Here is a 12,221-nt window from a genome sequence, read left to right as displayed (position 1 = left end):
AGAATCTACACTGTGTATCACAACCATCTTGACTCCTATTCCAGGGATGTGATGTCCTCTTGTGGCATCCTTGAAAACTGCATGCACTAAATATACATGCAGGCATGCAGGCAAAACCCTCATGCAAATAAAAAAGTAAATGTTTTTTTTTTTTCAAAGGAGTGATCACAATTGTAAACACATATTTGGTACTTTGTTTTAACTCCTTTGAAAACACACACACACACACACACACACACACACACACACGTCTTATATTAAGAGGAATAAAATTCCACATAATTATTGACATAGTAACAGTGGAAGACTTTGATACCCTACTCTCATATTTAGATAGGGCTTCCCAGCTAGAAACAGGAAAAATTTTACATCCAAGTATATCAGTTGGATTTAACAGATAGATACAGAATACTCTAGCTAACAGATGGAAAATACACATTTTTCCTAAAGCACATGAAACTTTTTCCAAAATTGATCATATTATAGGCCAAGTTGAAGTCAACAGAAAGATGAAACTAAATAATATACAAACATTGCTTTGAGACCACTTGATTCTTAGCAAAGGTGTCAAATGTCGGCTATGAAAGGGAAAAAAACCACATTCAAAAAATTGTGCTGGGAAAACTGGATATTCACATATGGAAGCATGAAATTAGATCCATTTCTTTCACCCTGTACAAAAATAACCCCAAATGGAACATAAACCTTGATTTAAAACCTTAGAGATGGTTCATCAATTAAGAGTACTGGCTGCTTTTCCAGAGGACCTGGGCTTGATTTTCCACACTCACATGGTTCCTTACAATGCTATTTAGCTCCAGTTCCATGCAAACCAATCAATGCCCTCCTTTTGGTTCTTTGAGGAAATGCATACACATGTTGCACAGACATGCATGTAAGAATAACACCCATACATACAAAAATATAAATCTAGCCGGGCGTTGGTGGCACACGCCTTTAATCCCAGCACTCAGGAAGTAGAGGCAGGCGGATCTCTGCTAAGGAGGCCAGCCTGGTCTCCTGAGTGAGTGCCAGGATAGCCTCCAAAGCTACACAGAGAAACCCTGTCTCGAAAAACCAAAAAATTATATATATATATATATATATACATATATATATATATATGTATATATATATATATAGTGACAAAACTATAAAAGGAAATCACATGGAATGCACATAAAGACAAAAATGTAGGGAGGAGCTTTCTCCACAGAACTCCAATTATTCAAGAACTGGCCATATAATGAACAAATGGGATTACACAGAAACAAAAAAGTTTCTGCACCCAAAACTCCAGAGAATGGTGAAAATATTTACCTACTATACTTAAGAGAGGAGACTAACAGCCAGAATTTACAAAGCATTGGTAAACTTAAACATCAAAAAGGAAAATCCCGGCCCTTCCCATTCTCTGGGGACCATGCATTTTTCTCTTAGAGTTCTTCTTGTTTCCTAGTTCCTTTGGTGAAGAGGATTGTAGACTGGTAATCCTTTGTTCTATGTCTAAAATTCATATATGAGTGAGTGCATACCATGGTTGTCTTTTTGTGACTGGGTTACCTCACTCAGGATGGTTTCTTCTAGTTCCATCCATTTGCCTGCAAATTTCAAGATTCCATTGCTTTTTTTTCTGCTGAGTAGTAATCCATTGTGTAAATGTACCACATTTTCTCTATCCATTTTTCAGCTGAGGGGCATCTAGGTTGCTTCCAGGTTCTGGTTATTACGAATAACGCTGCTATGAACATGTTTGAATTTATGTCCTTGTTGTATGAACATGCATATTTTGGGTATATGCCCAAGAGAGGAATTGCTGGATCTTGAAGTAGACTGATTCCCATTTTCCTGAGGAACCGCCATACTGATTTCCAGAGTGGTCTTACAAGTTTGCACTCCCACCAGCAATGAAGGAGTGTTCTGTTTTCTCCACATCCTCTCCAGCATAGATTGTCATTGGTGTTTTTGATTTTAGCCATTCTGGCTGGTGTAAGAAGTTCATTGTATATTTTGGAAATCAGCCCTCTGTCAGATGTGGGGTTGGTGAAGATCTTTTCCCATTCTGTGGGCTGTCACTTTGTCTTGCTGACTGTGTCCTTTGCCTTACAGAAGCTTCTCAGTTTCAGGAGGTCCCATTTATTAATTGTAGATCTCAATGTCTGTGCTACTGTTGTTATGTTCAGGAAAAACTCTCCTATACCAATATGTTCAAGGGTATCTCCCACTTTCTCTTCTAGAAGGTTCAGAGTTGCTGGATTTATGTTGAGATCTTTGATCCATTTGGACTTAAGTTTTGTACATGGTGATAGATATGGATTTATTTGCAGTCCTCGGCATGTCCGAATCCAGTCGTGCCAGCACCATTTGTTTAAGATGCTATCTTTTTTCCATTGATTAGATTTAGCATCTTTGTCGAAAATCAGGTATTCATAGGTGTGTAAGTTAATATCAGGATTTTCAATTCAATCCCATTGGTCTATCTGTCTATTTTTGTGCCAATACTAAGCTGTTTTCAGGACTATACTTCTATAATAGAGCTAGAAGTCAGGGATGGTGATGCCTCCAGAGGTTCGGTTTATTGTACAGGGTTGTTTTGGATATCCTGTTTTTTTTTTTTTTTTTGTTTTTCCATATAAAATTGAGTATTGTTCTTTCAAGGTCTGTGAAGAACTTTGTTGGGATTTTGATGGGGATTTGTTAAATATATAGATTCCTTTTGCAAAGATTGCCATTTTTACTATGTTGATTCCACCTATCTAAGAGCATGGGAGATCTTTCCATTTTCTGGTATCTCCTATGCCTATTTGGAGCATGAGGGTAGGGGAGAGGGAGCTGGCAGAATGTGAGGAGGAGAAGAGGAGGGGAGAGGAGGAAATGGAGGAGCAGAAAGGTTGAATTGGGGGAAGAATAGAGGAGAGGAGGATGAGAGATACCATAACAGAGGGAGCCATTATAGGTCTGAGGAGAGATCCGGCACTAGGGAGATTTCCGGAGATCTACAAGGATGACAACCACTGACAATCTAGGCAATGGTGGAGAGGCTATGCTAAATGCCCTTCCCCTATAATGAGACTGATGACTACTTTCTACGCCATCCTAGAGCCCTCATCCAGTGGCTGATGGAAGCAGAGGCAGACACTCACAGATATACACTGAACTTATCTCTGGAACCTAGTTGCAGAGACGGAGAAATGAAGATCAAGGGGTTCAGGACCAGTCTGGTGAATCCCACAGAAACAGCTGACCTGGACAAGGGGATGTACATGGCCTCCAGTCTGCTGTCTGGGAGGCCATCACGGGACTGATCCAGACCCCTGAAAGTGGATGTCAATGAGGAGGCCTCGGCACCCTATGGGGCCTCTGGTAGTGGATCAATATTTTTCCCTGGTATAAGAAGGGACTTTGAGAGCCCATCCGAAGTGAAGGGATGCTCTCTTGGCCTGGATACATGGGGGAGGGCCTAGGCCAGGCCCAGGATGATGTTGTGGAATTTGGGGAACACCTATGGAGGGCCCTACCCTCTATGGGGAGCAGAGGGCGAGGGGAAGGGGGCTGGTTGGGGGAAGAGAGGGAGACTGGATTGACAAGTGAAATTATAATTTTGTAAGAAGAAATAAAAGAAAAAAAGTAAATCCCAAGCTACAAACTCAAATCAAAAATGCCATTAGCAAATGATCTAATGTCCTCAAAGGAAGAAACACAAATAGACAATGTGTATTTTATGTTTTTAAGTGTTGAGCAGTCCTTGTCAGTATGAAAATAAAATCTAAAACTACTGTAAGATACCATCTTATTCCAGCCAGCATGGCTATCCTCAAGGCATATGCCATCAAAGGCTGGTGTGGATGCATGAGGAGCCCTTACTTCTGGTGAGAACGTAACTAGTACATTTATTATGAAAACCAGCATGGATGTTTCACAAAAAGTAAAAACAGAAATACCATATGATCAAGCTATGCACTCCTACTCATGTACCATAAGGATGCTACAACCTACAACAGAGATGATTTTACACCCATGTTGACTGTTGCCCTATGTGCAATAGCAAGGGTATGAAACCAGCAAGAATATGTATGCTAATCAATAGAAAATAGCAAGGGGATGTATGCTCATTAATGGATGGATGATGAACATGTGGCATATATACATAATCAGATTTTATTCAACTATAAAAAGTGAAATGATGAAGTTTCCAGAAAAAGAATGGAGAGTATAATACTAAGCAAGATGATCCAAATTCAGAACAACAAAACATGCTTTCTCATATTGTGATCTTAGGCTGTAAAACACAAACATGCATGGTGTGTGTGTGTGTGTGGGGGGGGACAAAGGACAAGATAGGGAGAGGCAGAGAGAGAAATTTAAATATGAGCACAGCCTAAAGAAACACCAAGGAGTCAGGAGAGAAAATGGGGAGGGGGTGAGGTCAAAGGACACATGGAACATGAAAATGAAGAAGAGATGGGAGGGCATTTACAGAATGCAGTCAGGAGTGATAGGAGAGTGAATGATTTGGTATAGAGAAATAATTTGTTTAAACATCGTTTATCCTAAATGGCCACAGTGATATCTAAGAGCTTGCAAACTAATTTAGAAAATAAAAATAAATAAATAAATAAATAAAAGGAAACTACATAGCCACCTACTAAGTGTGTGATCTAGTTCTTCCCTGTGTGTAAACTTGTTAGCTTGCTCTCCCAAGCCTTTGGCTGCTCATACATTGGTAATTTCGATTCTGCCACACATCAAATCCCTCATTCTTAGGGCTTTCACTGCATTCCCCATTCTCCTGGAGTCATTCAGTCATCCACAGGCCATTTCTCAAGTTAACTTTCTCTTAATGTGTAGACTTTCCTTACTAGAGAAAATAACTCTCTTGGGTTGACTTTGCCGGATTTAGAAAATTGGAAGCTTTTTCCTGCTTACATAATTGTTGATAGCATAATAACCTTCCAACTGGAACTAGACTATGCTCCATGAAAATAGAGATCATTTCTGGTTTTGTTCTGTATTTTATTCACAGCACTATATGAGTATCCAACCCATTAAGAACCCAATATATAATTTCATATATATATATAGTTAAGAAAATGTTATTCTTCCCTTGATATGGCATTTTTGTGTTCACTGGAACAGAATTTTCAGAAAAAAATCCCTTTGTGTGCCTGTACCTCAGTTTCATTTTTTGTGTATATTGGATTTCCCACGGGGGGGGGGGTCCTGACTGTCTTCTTTGACAATAAATGTCTGTACCAAGTATTAGTTCATAGGATTTTGAATCTTAAATGCATTATACAATGTTTATGTGTAGCCCCATGGATGGAATTGCTCTCAATCTGGGAGGAATACTGATAACTCTCCTTTGATAGAGGAAGTTAATTTTTCTTGCCGCAATTTATTTACTCTGAAAATATCAGAAAATTCACTGCTCAGAGGTTTCTTAATCTCTTGCCATTTAAAACGACAGCTGATGTGGTAGGAATGGTAGCAGGAGGCAATGTCATTTATTTCCATGAGGCGTATGTAATGGACAGAGTGCAGGCAGCTGATAAAGTTGAATAGTTGTGCCTGGGATAGAGAATATTTTAATTGCAAATTCACCAGTGGAGAAATCTGTGTCTCTGCCTTAGAGGAGAAGAAATGGATTACGTCCTTCTTATTTTTGAATGCTTACTTATTTTATCAGGGGGTTGAGCTGGACATAACTGAGCTCCCTTCCAAGGCTTGATATCATTGAGAGTGTCTTAGCTCACTCCTTAACTGTAATATTTCTTCTTGAAGAAAGTAAGATTTGCTACTGGTGATATCTTTGCCAGATCAGATGCCCAGACTGCACCAATGGGAAGTGATTTTCATAAAGTAAAACATACAGCAAGTATTAGTTTAAATACAAAACCCATCTTGGGTTATTTGTTATTATTGTTGTGTCTGCTTAAAGTATTCATCCTGGGCCTTGATTTGTCAGATTACAGTACTTAAAATGTTTTAGATTCTACTCCAAGTATTTAATTCATATTGACATGTTGAGACTTCTTAACAGAATATCAGACATTGGAATAATTATTCAGAGGAGGATACTGCAGTGTTGCAGTTGCTTGAAGTTACTATATGATTATTGGTGAAGATTGAACTCCAGGTGCCTTCACTTCATCTATGCCCTTCACTGTTACTAGGTGTAAACTTTTACCTAAAACACTTGAGAAGTGTTCCTTCCTAAGCTTAATATACATCCCCTTATATCCTAAAATTTATTGTTGCTTGAGCTTAGATATAAACACATTTTCCCCCAAGTCAAACAATAAACAAAGACCAGGATGGAATGTACCATGCAGAAGAGTAGTGTTCTCTTTCCTCACCATTTTAGTAAATGAAATGGTGGGTTTTTAGCCTAGCTTCCTGGCCACATGCTTTTTGGTCAAAGCATGTTTCCCATCCCACTAAATCCAAGTGCAGTGTCTGCAGTGGAAGTTAGTAAGAAGAGGCCACTGAGAGAGTAAGACAGGTTATTTGGGTGTGCTTATTCCTGGAACTCAGCGCCAATGCTACGGTGAAGCTCAGTCACTTGGAAGGGATGGATGTGTTTGCAAGAGCTGTCATCCTTATCATGATCTCAGTCATTATGTGGCATGAGCAGACACTGGGTCAGCCACGAGGCATGTATGAGGCTCCTCATTGGATGTCAAAGTTCTAAGCTTCATGTCTTTCCAGTACATGCTTGACACAGAGATCAGAACGAATCCATTCCTTCTGAATGCTCTCTGAAGTCTGATCCCTTGATTTCTGGGACATCATCAGTTTGTTAATTTACAGCACTAAGGTTTTCGATTTATTTCCTACTCAGCAATAAATAACTGGTGGAGTGAGGGACATAGGTTTACTGCCTTTGGCCTCTTGAAAGAAACTCAAACCAGTTTTAGGTCAGTTGCATTATTTGAATCACTCATTATATTTGAATCTCAGGGAAATTATGATGTAAGTTTATGTTTAAGTCATGTGATTGTTAATTGAGTGCAGGAATTTAAATTTGAATTGCATTATGCGTTTTTCATGCTCTCAACTGCTCAGATACTTTATTTTTCTTTTTTAATGCTCTAAACATCATTTTCATTTTCAGTCCTGAATTGTAAACATCATGAATGCACAAATAGTTTTTCAGAAGTACTGTTGACCAGGTGGATATACTTGAGCACTGAAGAGTTAACAAGGTAGCTGATATTCTTACCAATTTTGAGTATGAAGTGGGGTCAAGGTCCTTAGCAAGTATGACTAACTTTATTCTGAATGTAACTATTGGAAGCTACTAGTGTATCTTTTTCAGCAATTGAGGGGATTCGTTGGTAATTATTCTCAGAGTTTGAAGTGGAAAAATCAAAAGGAATTATCTGAATAATTTTCAACTTAAACTAAAACTCATAGTAGGAGGGTGCTTGCATGAGTGCACACACACACACACACACACACACATTAATATGTGGGTTTTTTGTGTGAGTGTGTGTGTGCGCGTGCGTGTGTGTGTGTGTGTGTGTGTGTGTGTGTGTGTGTGCTCACTTTGACACTCTGTTTATTACAGCAGAGGATCTAATTCTGGTCATTCCCAGACTTAAAAATATTGAAAGAATTCAAGATTACAGTACTGGAGTTTTAGTACAACTTTCCAGATTTTATTCGAGCATGTTAAGTACTTGATTAAGGATACATGAACATTTTATTTTGATACATAAAACAGTAATTGCCCTCGAAGGACTTAAGTCTTCTAGTGCATTTACAATGTTATGTGATATATACTTTAATCTTTCAAACAGATAGAACTTTTAAAACTGTGAGGATTAAAAAGATGACACATATATTCAGTAAATTGCAATAATGCTTTTCAGATAATCACTACAGCAAAGTAGCTGCTGTATTATAAATCAAAAGCCAGCAAGGTAAGAGACATCAGATGTATAGAGCAGGGAGAAGAAAACAAAAACAAAACAGAAAACAAACAAACAAAAAAGAACAAATAAACCTTCTTTTTGGCAGATAGGTCCCAAAGAAAGTCAAGGGGTATCAATAACATAATTGCCCAAATAACAAACAAGTGACAATTGATAGTTTTAAAAGAAGTAGAATACAGTCTCTTTTTCTAAGCAATTCAGATGCTCCAAGGTTTTGAAATTTTAACCATCAATCAATGGTTAGGATAAGTTTGAAGACTCAACAGGCACTGAAGATTTTAAAGCTTTCTTTGTCTTAACAAGTACATGATGGACAAAATCAAAATTCACAGTTCTAATATGTTGAGAGAGTGTTAGGATTAAGGTGTATGGAAGAATTTTTCTAATATTATTATTTACCTAGGCTTTATGGGAAAATAACAATTTCAGCTGAGTTTTGTGGAAAGAAGTTACTCTTAGGTACTGTCTACAAGACCACATTTAACTTTAAAAGATGAAATAAATACACTGTTAGAAGGATTTTAGAGACTATTCTACCTATCTAATGAAAACATTAAATAAGCAACATGAGTTTATCCATATTTAGCTTGTGTTGCATATTAAGTGAAAAAAAACTTCATTATGTCAAGAACTGAGACAGGTGCCAGTCCTTATGCCTCTGCATCTGAAATATGGGGTAGCTTATCAGTCATTTAGTTGTTTTCACTGTTTTCCACTGAAAAATACATGCTTGTTACATAAGTGAGTTATTCTTCATGATGTTGACATATAGAAGTGGAAACCACAAAAGTCCAAGTTTGTAATGCAACCTTCTCCTAATGGGGAAAGAGGTATCCAGATGAAACCTCTGTGATTCTTAGAAAAGTGATGGAGGTATCTTCATATTACTTTTCATTTGAACATTGAGTAGTTCGCTCTGTAATAATAATAATGCCATTAATAACTTGTCATTTATTATCATTATCATAATGAACATGAAGCATATTGACTTTTTTGACAGTTATACCACATATATGTTAATATAGTAACAGAATATTATTTACTTTCTTTCATAGAATAAGTCATTATTTTTCGTTTGTTGGTGGTATTTTTTTTTTTTTTTGCTGACAGATGAAAGATACAGGTATTTTTTCACTTAGCCATTAAGGAAAAGCTTTGGATCTGTATACACTGCTTTAGATAAACCACATAGGACAAGGTTGGTAGAATTTTTTTCTTGCACATGTTACTAAATCCACACATTTTATTGGTTGCAAATTTGTCAGCTCCCTACATCACAAACTAATTTATGAAAGTTGTGTTTATAGACAGAGGACAATGATCTATTGTATACCTTATTTACAATACCAGTTAGCTTGCATATAATTAAGCTTATGATGCCAATTAATACTTTATATACTGAAGTAATTTTTCCTTTAAGTTAGTATTTAGATAATAATCTATCTGTATTATGCCATTAGTTGACCCCCTGATGTGATGATGGACAAGATTTGGGGACATCAGTGATGCTTAATATGACCTCCTCAAGTCATACAGGGTCTCTGGTACTTGTCTTCAAAGTGGGGAATACCCATTTCATTCCGCTCTAAACACTTAATAAGAAAATGTGTATCACATGCTCAGTATAGCTCCCAAAATAAAGTTAGCTCTCAATAAATAGTAATTTTCTCCCAGCCCTTCACTCTCCAGAAGCTGAATTACATGCACACATTACAGACAGCATAATTAATAGCTGGTGCTGTGAAGATCTTCAAGTGTTCGTTACAGGAACATCTTCCACTCCATAAATGCCAGAGGATAACAACAGCAACTTTAAAGCAACTGTGCTCAAATAACTTGTGACAGCTATCTCACCACTCAGCAATAAATTATAATAATAGTAATTACACGATGAAATTGGAAACCTTTTCATAAAAGAAACAGTTCTTTTATCTTTAACTGAATATATCATAGTATATATTGTGCTCTCAACTTGAAAATAAAGACATTCTTTGGTAGAAGTTGAAATTTATGATGTTGCTACTTGCAGCACTGAAAAGCATTCTGCTCAAAAGAATAGTGACTGTTCTCAGTGGGTCTGGCTATGAGTTTCTACATGAAGATCTACAGCATTTATAAGAAATGCCTCTGATATTCAGTTGATGACATGTATGACCTCAGCTGCTGTCTAGTGATGTTCATAACACTTTCTTCCCTGTACTCTGTAAGTTTCCACATAAAGAGTCTTTAGGAATCTGCATCGTTCTGTGCTAATATTTCAAGTAACTAGATACTTTAGGTTCCAAAGGTTCAAGAAAGTGTCTCCTGGGAGAAAAATGCACCACACATTAAATAGATAAAGACTTTCAATCACAATGGAGATTTGGTGGACAGAAAGAACAATGGACATTCATGGGGCGTTTTCCATGGTGAGGTAAGCCCAGGCTTTCAACTTGAAAATATATTTCAATATCATGTTATTTCTAGTTGACATTCCCTGGTTTGCTTGAAAATATTATTTACTTGAAGACAAGACCATGGATGTGTACTTGCTTGATAATAATATCTTTCTTATCTTAGATCATATGTATAACGGGTGATTCACCAATACGTAGCCAGGTGAAGATATTAAAGTATTTAGTAGGGATATGCCTTACTAACAGAGCAACCTAGCCAGCTGGCTGGGAACAAAGTAAGCAAGGAAGCCTCTAAAGCAGGGGAAAGAAGGGGTCTCCCGTGTGTGTCCCCTTCCTCTTAAACCTCTCTCACATCACCCTGACCAAGCCCTGGTGGGCGTGGTCAGGCACACCTGTAGCCAGCCCCTAGGAGGCGTGGTTAGAGTGTTGCCGTACACAGATGTATATTTCTCACCTACTAAGTAGGTGTTTATGTAAATGCCGTTATTAAAATGTGTCCCTAACTAAATATGATCCTGTAACATATATATGTTACTCAAGAACAAATACTGTAAATTACTTTTATCAATTTTTAATCAATGAAATTTAAACATCAGTTAAAACAACCTTTCTTACTGTATTTTTTTCTCTCCTTAGAACAGACTTCTTGAGTATTTGATGAGGTTGATGTGCTACAATCAAGACACTGGTTGAGAAAACCAGGGACCCTGAGTGATGAGACTATGACACTGAGGTTGACTATACTTTTAAAATGCATCAGCCCTCAGAATTTGTGCAGGCTTCCCATGTTTTTTTTTTTTTTTTTTCTGACAGAAAATCAAATCAAATGCTGGCAATTCCTTTCCTATTCCCCAAGTAAAGTTTGTTTCGAATGAGTTGACTTTACCTGATTCCTAGCCCAACGGCACATGTTATGGGGCAGTAAAAGTCAAGTGTGGTGTTACACACATGTAATCAATTCTGGAATAAGCTAACTGATGATACAATGGAATTGTTATTGAAACAAAGAAATTACATATGAAAAATACAAATACAAGAATCATTTAGTGTGTTATAGAAAGACCCAGAAGAATTCTTCTAAGATGGAAATTATTTAAAAGAATAAATCATTTATTTTTATTTTTAAACCTTTAAAATTTTTCTTATTCTATGCATGTGGGAGTTTTTAATGCATGTATGTCTGTGTGCCACACACATGCCTGGTGTTTGAGGAAGCCAAAATAGGGCATGAAGTCTCTTGAAATGAAGATACAGATAACTGTCAACCACTATGTGGAACTAGAACGCAAACCTAAGTACTTTGGAAGAACAGCCAATGCTTTTAATTGCTAAGCAATCACACTGGCACCATTCCTTTTTTCTTTTAGTATGATCCTACAAGTATCCTGTACTGCTGTTAACACTTGTTATTTTATGATTAAAATGAAATTAGTAATGAGACACTTGAGCATATATTTAAATATATAAAGATTTCTTAAGTGAGAAAAATGTGCAAGGTGTAAACTAATTTCTCTGTTTTGGATATTTTAATTTTATATATTTTAAATTATGTGTATATCTGTGTGGGTATTTGTACACACATGAGTACAGGGCCATTCAGACTTCAGAAGAATTGCATCCCCTAGTGGTGGAATTAAGGGTAGTTGGGATACACTCCACTTGGGTGCTGGGAATTGCACTTAGGAACTCTGTAATAGCAGAACACACTTTTAACCACTGAACTATCTCTTCAACCTACATTAAGCTTCTTTTAGGGACAAATCACAGGTCAGTGGTAGAGCAGACATGGAGCATTATATTTTGAAGGTAGCCAGTAGAACATCATTTGTGCATAAGCACAAATTCATTTGATTATGGATAGTTTTTGGAACATAGAATGAAATCCAAT

The sequence above is a fragment of the Cricetulus griseus genome, assembly GCF_003668045.3.
Source record: "Cricetulus griseus strain 17A/GY chromosome 1 unlocalized genomic scaffold, alternate assembly CriGri-PICRH-1.0 chr1_0, whole genome shotgun sequence".
Classification (NCBI taxonomy): domain Eukaryota; kingdom Metazoa; phylum Chordata; class Mammalia; order Rodentia; family Cricetidae; genus Cricetulus; species Cricetulus griseus.
This window is presented reverse-complemented; position numbering follows the sequence as displayed.